The sequence below is a fragment of the Ovis canadensis genome, chromosome 15 (assembly GCF_042477335.2).
Source record: "Ovis canadensis isolate MfBH-ARS-UI-01 breed Bighorn chromosome 15, ARS-UI_OviCan_v2, whole genome shotgun sequence".
In the NCBI taxonomy this organism is placed as follows: Eukaryota; Metazoa; Chordata; class Mammalia; order Artiodactyla; family Bovidae; genus Ovis; species Ovis canadensis.
Window position 1 is genome coordinate 24,817,674 of NC_091259.1, and position 12,945 is coordinate 24,830,618.

The 12,945-nt window shown below is 40.1% G+C and overlaps 1 protein-coding gene across 5 annotated transcripts in view; it reads left to right on the plus strand.

Moving 5' to 3' along the window:
* The first annotated feature begins 6,683 nt into the window (after nucleotides 1–6,683).
* ELMOD1 (ELMO domain containing 1) overlaps nucleotides 6,684–12,945 on the plus strand; it is an 89,846-nt gene continuing 83,584 nt past the window's right edge. Inside the window, exon 1 of one of the 5 annotated variants that reach the window (XM_069555457.1) lies at nucleotides 6,684–7,362. The gene's annotated coding sequence lies outside the window, so the exon portion shown is untranslated. Of the gene's footprint in view, nucleotides 7,363–8,401; nucleotides 8,459–12,945 lie in introns of those variants that run through there. The other 4 variants (XM_069555460.1, XM_069555459.1, XM_069555458.1 and 1 more) reach the window with 4 other exon arrangements.

Sequence of the window (12,945 nt, forward strand, 5' to 3'; positions counted from 1 at the left end):
AAAATCCCATGGATGGAGGAGCCTGGAGGGCTGCTGTCTATGGGATTGCACAGAGTGGGACACGACTGAAGTGACTTAGCAGCACTGCCATTTTGTTAATTATTTTGGAGTTGTTTCTGTAGTTCTTTTTTTCTTTCTTTCTTTTCCTTTTGTTCTTTTACCTTGTGAATTGATAACTATCTTTAGTGTTATATTTGGATTCCTTTCTCTTTGGTATTTGTATCTATTATAGATTTTTGGTTTGTGGTTACCATGAGGTTTATTTATAGCAATTTAAATATATAGTAATTATTACTAGGTGCTGATCTCTTAATTTCAAGTGCATTTTTTAAATACTGCATTTTTACTCCCTGCAACATATTTACTATTTTTGACATCATATTTTACATCTTTTTGTTTTGTGTGTTCCTTAACTACTTATTGTAAAAATAGATGATTTTACCACTTTTGTATGTTAGCCTTCCTTCTATTTTTGTACATGGTTGATTTACTACCTTTACCATATTTACCTTTACCAATGAATTTTTCCTTTCATAATTTTCATGCTTTTAGTTATGGCCTTTTAATTTAGAGAAATTCCTTTAACATTTCTTATAAAAGTTGTTTCATGGTGATGAACTCTTTTAGCTTTGCTTCCCTATAAAATTTTTTTTCTCTTTCCTTAAAATCAGAATGAAAACTGTGCCAGGAATTCTTGGCTGCAGGTTTTTCCCTTTCATCACTTTAAATATATCATGCCACTTCCTTCTGACCTGCAAAGTTTCTGCTGAAAAGTCAGCTGATAGCCTTATGGGAGTTCCTTTGTATAAAACTTGTTGCTTTTCCCTTTTTGCTTTTAATATTCTCTATTTTTAAGTACTGCCATTTTAATTACTATGTGTCCTCTTTATGTTTATCTTATTTGGAACTCTCTGTGCTTCCTGAACCTGAATGTCTTGTTTCATTTCCCAAGCTAGGGAAGTTTTTAGCTCTTACATTTTCAAATATGTTCTTGTCCCCTTTCTATTCTCTTTCTAGGACTGCTCTAATGTGAATATTATTATGCTTAGCATTGTCTCAGAGGTCTCTTAGACTACTTTCATCTTATTCTTTTTTCTGTTCAGCTTCAGTAATTTTCATTACTCTGTCATCCAGCTCACTGATAAATTCCTCTGTATCATTTAATCTACTGGTGATTCTTTCTAGCATGTTTTTCATTTTAGTTATTGTGTTCTTCATCTATTTGGTTCATTTTTATATTTTCCAACTCATTAAAAACTTCTAACTTCTCATTCTGTTCATCCATTCTTCTCTCAAGTCCTTTGATCATCTTTACATTCAATACCTCAAGTTCATAGTTCAAGGTATTTTATCCATCTTTGTATCTCCAACATCTAAGACACTGTATTATACATACTAAGTAAAGTGTTAGTTGCTCAGTTGGGTCTGACTCTTTAAAACCCCATGGATTATAAACACTGTCCATGGAATTATCTGTTAGGTAAAAGACCAGGACACCAAAAAAGTGTCTAACAGGCTTTTTAATGGCAAAGCGCTACCGGGCAGGGTTCCCGGACCAGAATGAGGCAGGTCGAGGAAGTCCGCACCTGGACCGTGTTGGGGGTGGCTTTTATATGTTCGTTGCGAGGGATGGTCAGGCTAGATGGACGGGGGTTCAGATAGGTCACCAAGCCGAGGTGTCACGGGCTGACAGGTCCTTCTATGTGGCTGGGGTGGGGCAGCTTTAGCTGGCAAAGTGTGCTGTCATTGGTCCCCCGGATCTGGGAGGCTCCTTCGTTAGGGACTTCCCCCGCCGGCGGAAGGAAGAGGAGGGGTGGCCCAGCATGGCTCCCAGGGTCCAGCCTTACATTATCCAAGCAAGAATACTGGAGTGGAGGCACTCAATAAATGATTATTAAGTGAATTACATTTCGGACCAGTCTTTAGGCCAACTGGAAAGCCTTCTCCAGATCATGTTTTGAGAACTACTGCCATAGCAACATATCTATAACTCTTCCTTTATTTTATTTAAAGCATTCCCTGGCAGAATGAATAACTCATGTAATCTCAGTCACAGTTTTATCAACACAGACATTAAAAGCTATTCTGGGTCCAACTCTCACTTCTGTTTAGGACACAGAACTCCATAGGCCTATAAAATTTGTTCTATTAGGAAAGAGTGGCCTTAAATTAATTTTAAAATTTTACACAACAGTTAAGCAACAGCCTAATGGTTTTTAAGCCCATAGTTTTCATTTCTACTTTCATTATGAAACTGATACATTCAACACATACATGTTCTACTATAAATTCTTCAAGTAACAACACTTAAGACCAAAGCTAGATTGAAAATAAATAAATGGGCCATGAATCCCACTCCACCCACAAAATGATCCAAGCAGGAAATTTCTACTTACCCATTGCTCAACCTAACCTTGCTAAAGAAAGAGACCTTTGGGTGGAGAAGTTCTTATGCAAATAAATTCCTAAGGATGATGCCCAGTAAGAGAGTCACATGTCTGGAAAAGACTAAGCCCTGTGTCACTTGTAATGGACCAATCTGGAGTCCAAATAGATGACAGAGCGTAGCATCTCCTAGGTTTTCCCTTCCTCCTCAGTTCCACTGCTGAGGCAGACTTTAGAGGCACAACTTCTTCCTCCAATTCCCTGCTTATCATATCTAAACACTACATCAGGTGATTTCAGTTTCTTCAATTACCTCTCTGTGAATCTCATGGTAATCTGGTAAATATGCTTTTTATGTGGAAATAGTGGCAAGTGGATTCATGGCTAACATTTATGGACCACTGCTGCTGCTGCTGCTGCTGCTAAGTCACTTCAGTCGTGTCCGACTCTGTGCGACCCCATAGACGGCAGCCTACCAGGCTCCCCCGTCCCTGGGATTCTCCATGCAAGAACACTGGAGTGGGGCGCCATTGCCTTCTCCGTTATGGACCACTATGGGACAACAATTATGCTAAGCACTTAACAAATAACTTAAGAATTTAATTCTGCCAGCAACAACACAGGGTAAATATCTTTTAGTGTATTATTATTATCATCCTCACTCTAGAGATAAAACTGAAAGAGGTTAAGCCCAGGTCGCTTAACTTCCAGGCTAGTACCTGAACATTATGTAACATTGCTGTAGCAAATGTCACCAAACACAATTAATTCAAGCAATTAACTGTGATACAGGATGGAACCTGGGACCTTTGCTGCAGTGATGTAATGCTTGCACCTAGACAAACATCTCCTTAAGCAACAAAATACAAAGAAACTATAAGAGACTAAAAATAACTGTAGGCATACATAATTGGGACAAATTGGGCACAAAAAGATATAAAAAGACCAAAAGACCCAAATGCCACTTCTGAAGAGCTGAGTGCAAAAGCCAGGTGTCAGGAGCAGAAGCAAGGTACTGTGCATGGCCTCCACACTTAACACCACCTAAAGAGTAGACAAACACTTAAGCTACCCCTCCTGCCTGACCTATGGACACACCCCTACCCTTATTCCATATAAGAAACTAGCTTGCCCCCACTTTGGGAAGTGGGCAAGGAAAGCTATTACTTGTTTTCACTCCTTTCTGCAGCCACAGAAGCCTCAATAAAGCCTTCCCTGAATTTCTTGTCTGGCACTTAGTCAACTTCTATTGATTGGGGAAGACCAAGAATCCTGGTTGGTATCAATTGCTTTCAAATTACCTAAGTATAAGTTCCTGGCAGTTTGGCAGCCCATGAGGACTTCCTGATTTAATTCAAAGATATATTAGTCCCAACAAGTCTATAACCTGAAATTCTATAAACCTCTCTATGTGTCATCCTACTAGGTTGTCTATTAGCTGTATTTTCCCAAAGTTTATTAACTGATGAGAAATGCTTTGTTTTTCTTATGATAAAGCTATGTATCATAGTAGTTTTCCTTGAAACAGTACCTAGTAGTCAGCTAAAAGATAAACGATATTTTAGGATAGGGATATTTTATTGGTATAGACTAGCTCAAGAAAGGAAGAGAATGCCTACTCTACTGAGACTGACTAGGAAAAGGAAAGAAAGGTTGGGCTTCCCTGGTGGCTCAGATGGGAAAGAGTCTGCCTGCAATGCAAGAAACCCAGGTTTCGGGAAGATCCCCTGGAGAAGGAAATGACAACCCACTCCAGTGTTTTTGCCTGGAGAATTCCATGAAACAGAAGAGCCTGGTGGGCTACAGTCCATGGTGTCACAAAGAGTCAGAGATGACTAAGTGACTAACTTACAATAAGAAGCTAATTCCTAGGGCGATGACGCTCAGTAGTCTTTTTTATCTGGTGCAGTGGATGTCCATTTTTAAAAACATGGTGGGTTGAGAATGTGGAAAAGAAAAAAATTTTAAGGATAGCTGCTGTGAATTGGAGGAGATAATAGTAATACTGATTTATAGATGATAGATTGTGGCTCTAGCTAAAACACACAAATTTGTAATGAATTGTGGCTAGGATTTTCTTCCACAATGCTCTGTGGATCCTTAAGGGTAGAAATCTGTGAATTTGTGACTGGAGGGAAATTAATAGAGTAGGAAAGGAAAAACTGTCTCTAATCCTAGGCTTATTAAGAAGACTAATAAGAAAAGATGGATATAGTCTAAGAAATTGAGAAGAGTTGAGAACCTGTATGTATTCATTCATTATTTCACAATCTTTTATGGAGGATCTATCACATATTAGTTATCTGTTAAATTCTTTAATACAAGGATGAATGAATCCTGCTCCTAGTTAAACATTAATACATGGCAAGGCTGTCTCTAAATACCATGGAATACATGTATACAAGTATATTTTGGAAAAGTTGGTTCTAAGTGGTGCCAAGGCTGTCTCACATTCAGACTATAAGAAAAACAGAGAGAAAAGCTTAAATTATTCAGACAGTAGATAGAACCAAACAATCAACTAATACATGACAGAGAATAACTAGGAACATAAACAGAGGTCAAAGCTGGTAAGAAGGTGAAGGTTTAGGAGGTAAATGATCCTGGAAGAGATGTTTGAGATGTAGGAGATATGAGAGTCCAGGTTGAATCTGGCCACTGAAGAAATGCCGTTATTTGAGGTTAGAAAAAAAGATATAATTTGGTGTGGGGATTAAACTCTGTGGGCTTCCCATACCCCTTCCAATTCATCATTTGAATTGCAGGTCCCTACCTACAGGAGCTAGCTGAAGGAGTCAAATGAAAAGAATAAAAATAATTGGCAGGGATCCAAGTCCATGTAGTTTGGTTGACCAAGGGCTATCATTATTTTTATTGATATTTTTGAGAGAAGGAATCAAGGCCTATAGATTAATTTGATGAACACAAGGACAACTGCTTGGTTTGTGTTCTTGGAGATTATTTACTTTGTAGGTGTCTATTGCCAATCTTCTTCAAGCTAGATTTCAAGCGCTATGAGGGCAAAGACCATGTCTGTCTTGTTCATAATTGTTTTCCCAGAACAATGCCTGACAGTAAATTGTTTTACTTTGTGTAAACAATAGCAGTAGACTTTGATAAGTGCTGTAACATCAGAATGCATTGGTGCTCTGGAAGCAGAGCATTAGCTTTACCTTGGAGTTAGGGGAAGCATTCTGAAAGAAGGTGGCATTTGAATTTGAAGAATGGATAGGACTTTGTAAAGTGGAATGGAAAGAGAAGAGTCTTCCAGAAAGTTTGGAACGCCATAAATAAAGGCAAAGCATTACGAAACACATGGAATGTTCGGGAGCTATTGAAAAGTTTATTTTTTGAGCACTGGTACTTTAAAATGTACGCAGTATCAATGGAAAGTAAATTTCTTCCCGTGCAAGTATACTTTACTTTATGGAATAGCAGTAAAAGAATATTAAATTACTTTAAAAATAGACTTTGGAGTGAAATTCTTTTGTCATGTGGATAAACCTGCCAACAGTGAATCTTTCCTAAAAAGCTTTTCCTTCCAAAGAGGACTCATATATGGTCGCCCAAAAGGTTTTAATTAAAATGTATGAAGAAACTGAAGAGTATAAAGGGAAGGATAATGCTTCTAACAACAGTAAAAAAAATTAGAAGGATAAAGGGTAATGGTCATATGATGTGAGGAAAGAACACAATTTTTTCACCATTTAAGGACTATCACTAACCTAACCTTTCATAAAAACTGTATGGTGGGGGTGGAACCTACAGGAATTTTACTCAGTGAACATTTACTATGTAACAGTTGCTTCACAATCATTGTCTCACTTAATCTTCACACCAGTCCAGAGAGGAGTCCAGGACTCAACATTTTATAGATGAGGTAACAGAGAGGAAGAATAGCTGGGTAAACTACTCGAGTAGTAAATGAAACCGAAATCAAGGCCTACCTCCAAGGTCATAGTCTTTCCCCTACTCTGTCCTGCTTCTAACTTAAGAAACTGTTTAATTAGAGAGAAAAACGTTCTTCCTTAATACGAAACACAATACAAAACAAAGGCACAGGTCTCCGTGTGTGTGTGAGTGTGTGTGGGTTAAGTGAGTTCAGAGCCAAGTCCTCCTGCACTGTGAAGCAAAGTTCCCCAAACAGCCCCAGGTCTTGTTGTTCATAATTCATCCTTATAATTAACCCCAGGGTTAAGGTATTGTTTCTGAAACCTGATAAAAATGCAAATATGTAACCTGAGAGGATTGACGCGACCTCAATTACAAACCGAACTAAAGAACTGGCTGTTTAACTTGACCGGACTGGTCTAGCAATCGGGAAAGGAGGGTACTGCTGAGGCATCCCTGCAGGTGAAGACCCCAGGCTCAGGAAAGCAGGTGAGGTGTGAATGTCTGGATTGGAGAGATCTCACTTGGTAAAATAAGCTGAGCTAAAAAACAAACTTGGCGCTCTGAACAATTCTCTGAGAAGGGAGCGAGGAATACACCTTGCCTTCTGATTCCAGGATTCTTTAGGAACCCCATAGACAAGCCTCCTGAGGTTCACCATCTTCAGCCTGTACTCCTTGCTTTCTGCCCAAGCAGCCAGGTCTGCAGATTTAACCCTTCCCCTCCAGACGCCCGCGCTCCCTCCCCCGCGACTGGGCATGCTCAGTGGCCTCCTGGGTTGTGCTTCCAGGGAAACCTCCGCACGCCCTACCCGGGGCTGCTCTCGGTTGCCTGCTCGCCGCCCGCCGCCCGGGGCCCATTCCAGCTTGCTTAGCTCCTAGCGACCCAAATTCCGGCCCTGCCCCCGCTCCGCCCGCGTCCGCAGCTAGTGCGGCAGCCGCGGCCGCCCTGGTCCAGGCTCCGCGCTGGGACCGACCTAGTCCAGCGCCGGGCGGAGCGCGCAGCCGGAGCGCTTGGGAGGACAGAGATGGAGACCCGACTGCCGCTCGCCGGGACCTGCTGAGCTTCTGCGGCTGCCGAGTTCACGTGAGTAGCGGCGTCCTGGGGCTACCCACCGCGAGCGGAGAGGAGAGGCGCGAATGCCCTTGAAGAGGAACGAGGCGGCGGCGAGGACGCGAGGCATCGCGCGAGCTGTGCAGCGTGTGGGGCACAGTAGGAATGCTGCGGGTGTGGGCAGAGGGTGTTGGAATGAAAAGTGCATAGTACCTCGGTGCAGGGGCTTCGTGTTCATTGAGGACCATCATCTGTCCCCACATCTTGCCACCCCAAATTAGCACCCGGCGGATGCAGGTAGGCAGGAGAGGCTGTTTACATCTTGGCTGGGGCGCTAATCACCTATTGACCGAACGCCGAAGGCTTTTGAGGAGGCATGGTCGGCAGAGACCAAAATAGCCGAGACAAGCGCGGCCCGGCCAGGCGAGTGGCCCGTCGGGATCTCGGGGCCCCTTGCCCCACTGCCTGAGGCCCCAGGGGCAGTGCAGGACTTCGGGTTGGCGAGCCGCAGAGCTGGAGGGTCACCAGCGCCCGGAACCCGGGGACCTGTCTTAGGAGCTGACGCGCGGTGCCTCCTACCACCAGGAAACCCCTCACTTAGGAGAACATCTCTTTCCTAGGCAGGTAGAATTGAACAGGCGACTGGGGAGCGACGGCTGACAGAGCTATTAAAAGCAAAACAGTTAAGTGTGGTGGTGAGCTGTGCCATTGTGAGTGCCTTTCGCCCCCCCTCCCGCCCCCCAAGTGTGGGTGCTCCTATTCACCGTGTTTCCTCCCGACCTCCAAGTGGCGAGTCTGGTAACACACCTTATAAATATTTCAGGAACTACCTCGTAGGCTCGGTTGCCTCAGATCAAGTTTAATGAATATGTTTGTCAGCCTTTATGCTCTGCACAGGCAGGTAGAAGCCCCGTGCCTCAGTTTGCCAGATCTCATCCCTTTCCTATACCAACTAGGAAAAGGATACTGCCAACCCCCCGGTGAGCTTTAGATTGGTACCCTAAATTTGAGTCTGTCGTTCGAAGAGACCAGTCTTGGGCAGATATCCAAGCGTTATTCTGCATCTCTGCAGTGTGCGTGTTGAACCTGGAGCTTGACAAACCGGAGCTTCCAATATGGTGGAAAGCAGGTAATATGCTTATGTTGGAATAAACGTCTTAATTCATTATCATCTTAAGACACCAAGTAGTTACACAGAATCAGTCATTCTCTCCCTAGAAGTTGAATCTGAGATCTAGTTGAAATTTTGAGGAAGGCAAAATTTGTATCCTTCTACAACTGGGAGGCGTTTATCTCTCCTAAATTCTTCCATGGGAATAAGAAATGAAGGTCTTTTTCATAATCACTGTCAAGAATAATGAAAGAACACAGTAATGTAGGAAACTGTCAGGATTGGAACAAGCTGTAGGGCATCTTTCCTTACACTTTGGGTTATAACTTCTACTATAACACACACACCATTAATGCTCTACAGTGGTACTCCTTTGCTGAAGAAACCTGCTTTTTCCTCCCTTAGTGAGACTCTTGGTATATCTCTAAACAACTTGTGAGGAATTCCTCTGTTGACCAAGATTTCAAGCCTCTAAGATTTACATTATGCTGAAAGAGACAAGTCTCATCTCTTGTAAGACCATGCACATTGAAGCTGAACAATTCGGTGTACAGATATTTTTCATTTAGAGAAGACTTTTCTAGCAAAGACCCACTGCAGTTACATCATAGGCTCCACCTCCGCCTCCCAGGCTGCTTCTCCCCAGCCTGTTAGTGAGGACAGTATGTCTCACTGTGCTTGATGAAGAAAAGGAATCCCCGAATGAAAGACATATATTTCTCATACTGTGTTTTCAAAATTAAAATTTCAAAAAAATTTTTGTTACTAATACATAAATGTAAGGACTTAATTCAGAAATACTGATAATGACTCTGAATATCAGCTTTCAAAGAAATCTGGGGCAACATTACAATATTCTCTGTCCTGAAATTATTGATAGATGGTATTAGAAGGGAATTCTATGAAATTAATAAAATAAGTAAAAATTTTGTATAAGAAACAGCATTTCCTAAAGTATGTTACTAACTTGCTCAGAAAGTAACCCAGTATCATTAACAGACATAAAATATGGCCAGTTGAGAAGTTTGCAGAGCTCAGATACAAGCCTCCAGGTGCTCTAAAGAAGCATTCTTTGAGTCCTGTGAGAATTTTTAAAGAGTCACTGGTAAAGCTGTCAGATTTAGCAAATAAAAATATAAGCTGCTCATGAGTTAAATTTGAATTTCAGATAAACAATGAATAGTTGTTTTTAGTACAAGTATATCCCGTCCACAATTTGAGGTATGCTTATATACTAAAAATTGTTTTATTTGTTGTTCATTTGAAATTCAGTTTTGACTGAGCGCCTGTATTTTATCTGGCAACTCTATACTCACTGGAAATGTTTCGGTCCTCTTTTTGGGGTCATGTGTTTTGAAAAATGAAAGTGGAGCAGAAATCATATGCTTTTGTACAGACAATCTGGGACAAGTCCAGTTATGGTTCAGGCTGTTGAAAATAACTCATGCTTCAAAGTGAGATGCATACACATTCTGATTCACCTTGTACAGCAGAAACTAACACAACATTGTAAAGCAATTATATTCCAATTAAAAAAATTTTTTGATACTTTTAAAAAGTGAACGATTGAATACTTTTAAATCGTTCAACACATCTCTGCTTGCTAGATTTAGTGAGAGGTGCCAAAAGATACAAAGATGAGAAAGGGAAGTGGAGGTAGAGGAAGAGCTCTGTATCATAAGATATGAGACTTCCAGGGTCCACTCAAGGAGCCTAGGAAAGCCACTGAATTCTGCTTAGCGGCTCTAGTCAAAAATGATGAGCAGTTTGACAGGTCTGACCTTGAATGAGAGAGATCTTACCCTGGGAGGCAAGGAATAAAGAAATTCATGCCTTTATACCTAATGGAGTGGAGCTAGAGGTTGATGCCTCAGAGGACAAAGAAGCCTGCTGAGAATGAGGAAAATGAAAAGAGAACGCTAAATGACATTACATAGTAGGTGATGGGAATGGAAAAGGGAGCTGAAAAGGGACAAGTCCAAGGATTGGTAAACGGTACTTGGGTGATTGCATCTCACTGCATTAAAAAAAATAGTTCATTTGCCTTTTGACTAATACTTAAAGGGCTTCTTCACAGTTCTGCTAACTTCCTGGTTTCCTCAGGTTAAAAAAAAATCATCATCAAACAAATCTGGTGTATAGCATTTTAAAGTTTTGTTATTTTTATGTAAAAGATGATATTTAAATTTGATATTTGTGATGCTGATCAATATTTGGTTGCTTTCATGCAAATTCCTGAAATAAGCAGATGTTTTGGCTTTCGCAAGTCTATTGCTTCAAATAGGAAAAGATACTAAATTGCAATCATTTTCTGATTTAGTCCAGCTATCTTTTAAGGAAGCAGATTCTGATAATGGAAAAAAATGCAGATTTTACAGAAATAGAACTATATGAAAATGGCTATATGCTTATAGTACTAGAGAATACCTACTCAGAATATTTCAAATGTAATTAATTCCAAAAACACACTGCTTATATTTGTGTCTTTGAAGACCCAGTGGGTACTTTCAGTATTGATCATTATAGGAATTTTCCAGGGAAGTTGAAATCAAACCACTATGGTCCAAGTAGAGAACAGAAAATCTCCTTTTTCTGAAGGTTCCTGTTTGCCAGTCTCAAGCAAATGATGATAGAGTGCCATTCTAGATTGCATGTCTGTCAACAGATATAGTTATCTCTAGGGACCATCTTCAGAAAAGCTTCATATGATTGAATATCCATGCAGTGCTGTGCTGTGCTTGGTAGCTCAGTCGTGTCCAACTATTTGGGACCCCATGGACTGCAGCCTGCCAGGCTCCTCTGTCCATGGGGATTCTCCAGGTAAGAATGCTGGAGTGGGTTGCCATGCCCTCCTCCAGGGGATCTTCCCAAGCCAGGGATCAAACCCAGGTCTCCCGCATTGCAAGCAGATTCTTTACCATCTGAGCCACCAGACCCAGGAATGCTAGAGTGGATAGCCTACCCCTTCTTCAGGGGATCTTCCTGACCCAGGAATCTAACCGGGGTCTCCTGCATTGCAGGCGGATGCTTTACTAGCTGAGCTACCAGGGAAGCCCTGAGTATCCATATGTATGGTTAAATTTCTACTTTATATTACAGTAAATAAGCATATAAAATATAAACTTTAAATTACAGTAAGCTTTTTAAATCACAAAATTACTCTATGCTAAAATGCATAGTGAAGCAGTTAATTCAGGTTTTTCTTATCAAATGATTATTCCTTAAAAATAGAACAGAAAACACTCTATTTCAAGTATTTATATTGTTCCTCTTTGTAGTGTCTGGCAAACATATCCTGCCTTATAATTCTGATAGTACCTGAGAAAAAGAATGATCAAAGACGTATTGAAGTTGCCAAAATCTCGAATCAATTAGACTACAGTTTCTATTTTCAGCAGGGTTTCACTTATTAAAGTGATATGACTTATTAAAGAAAGCCTTACTTCAGTGATCTCTAAAGACAGCTTATGCGAACTGTCACCCAGAAAGAGCTTTAACTGAAATTGTGTGCTCAGTTCACATTCTAAGTCTTCAGTAAATAGTCTGAATTAGAGAATCTGAAGACAGTATGTTTTTGCATCCCAGGAACTTTTAGCCCTCCAGTTCATTTATGCTGACCGTGAGCAAGTCTTATTTAACTTCAGTTTCTGTGCTGAAAAATGAAAGATATACACATTTCAAAAAAGAATATTGTGTCAACTCCAATCATCTTTGTCTATAAAATAAACATTAACTGTGTTCTAAGGGATAAATAACTTCAATCTCAATGTAATTAAATAATTTCTATATTGTCTGTGTACAATCTGTAATGTTTTTGATGCCATCAGAATAATTCAGAATTTGCTATGTTTGATCTTTTGCTTTTTTTTGATATAAATCGAGATGATTGTGGTAAATGTTTAAGGAGAGCTCAGTAAGCCCCCTTAAAATCTGCTTCAAATAAGCTAATGACTACATATTCAAAATCTTTACATAACTTTTAAATGCAGTTTCCATTTTAATTATTGGGATTGGGACTTTGTTAATTAGAATGTGTGGTATAAGGTCTTATTTCAGCTGATATAACTCTCAGTCCTTTTTTCCCTTGTATACGTAAAGCTGCCATATGTTTAGAAGCTTTCATTCATGATAAAACTCATAACTTATTTGTACCATGGCTGCTTTTTGGTTTAGGAAATGTCATCAATGATAACATAAACTCTGTTCCCTATTTTTACATTACATTATAAATATTTTAAGTGTAAATCAGTCTCTGGCATGAATTAACTATACAAGTATATTTCTTCCTTTTGCTTCAGAAGAAGAATCAAGATGCTGTATCCTTCAGTATTTGAAAGCCAGATTTTCTGAAGATTCTGTATTCTAGTAGAGCAGTTACATTTTAATTTCAGATTTTCTGTGGTCTTAGAGTCCATTTAGATTAGCAAAAATCTTAAAACAGTTGTTTTTAATTGAGAAGTTTTATCATATATTCTTTAAAATGGTAAACATTTATCAAAGCTATT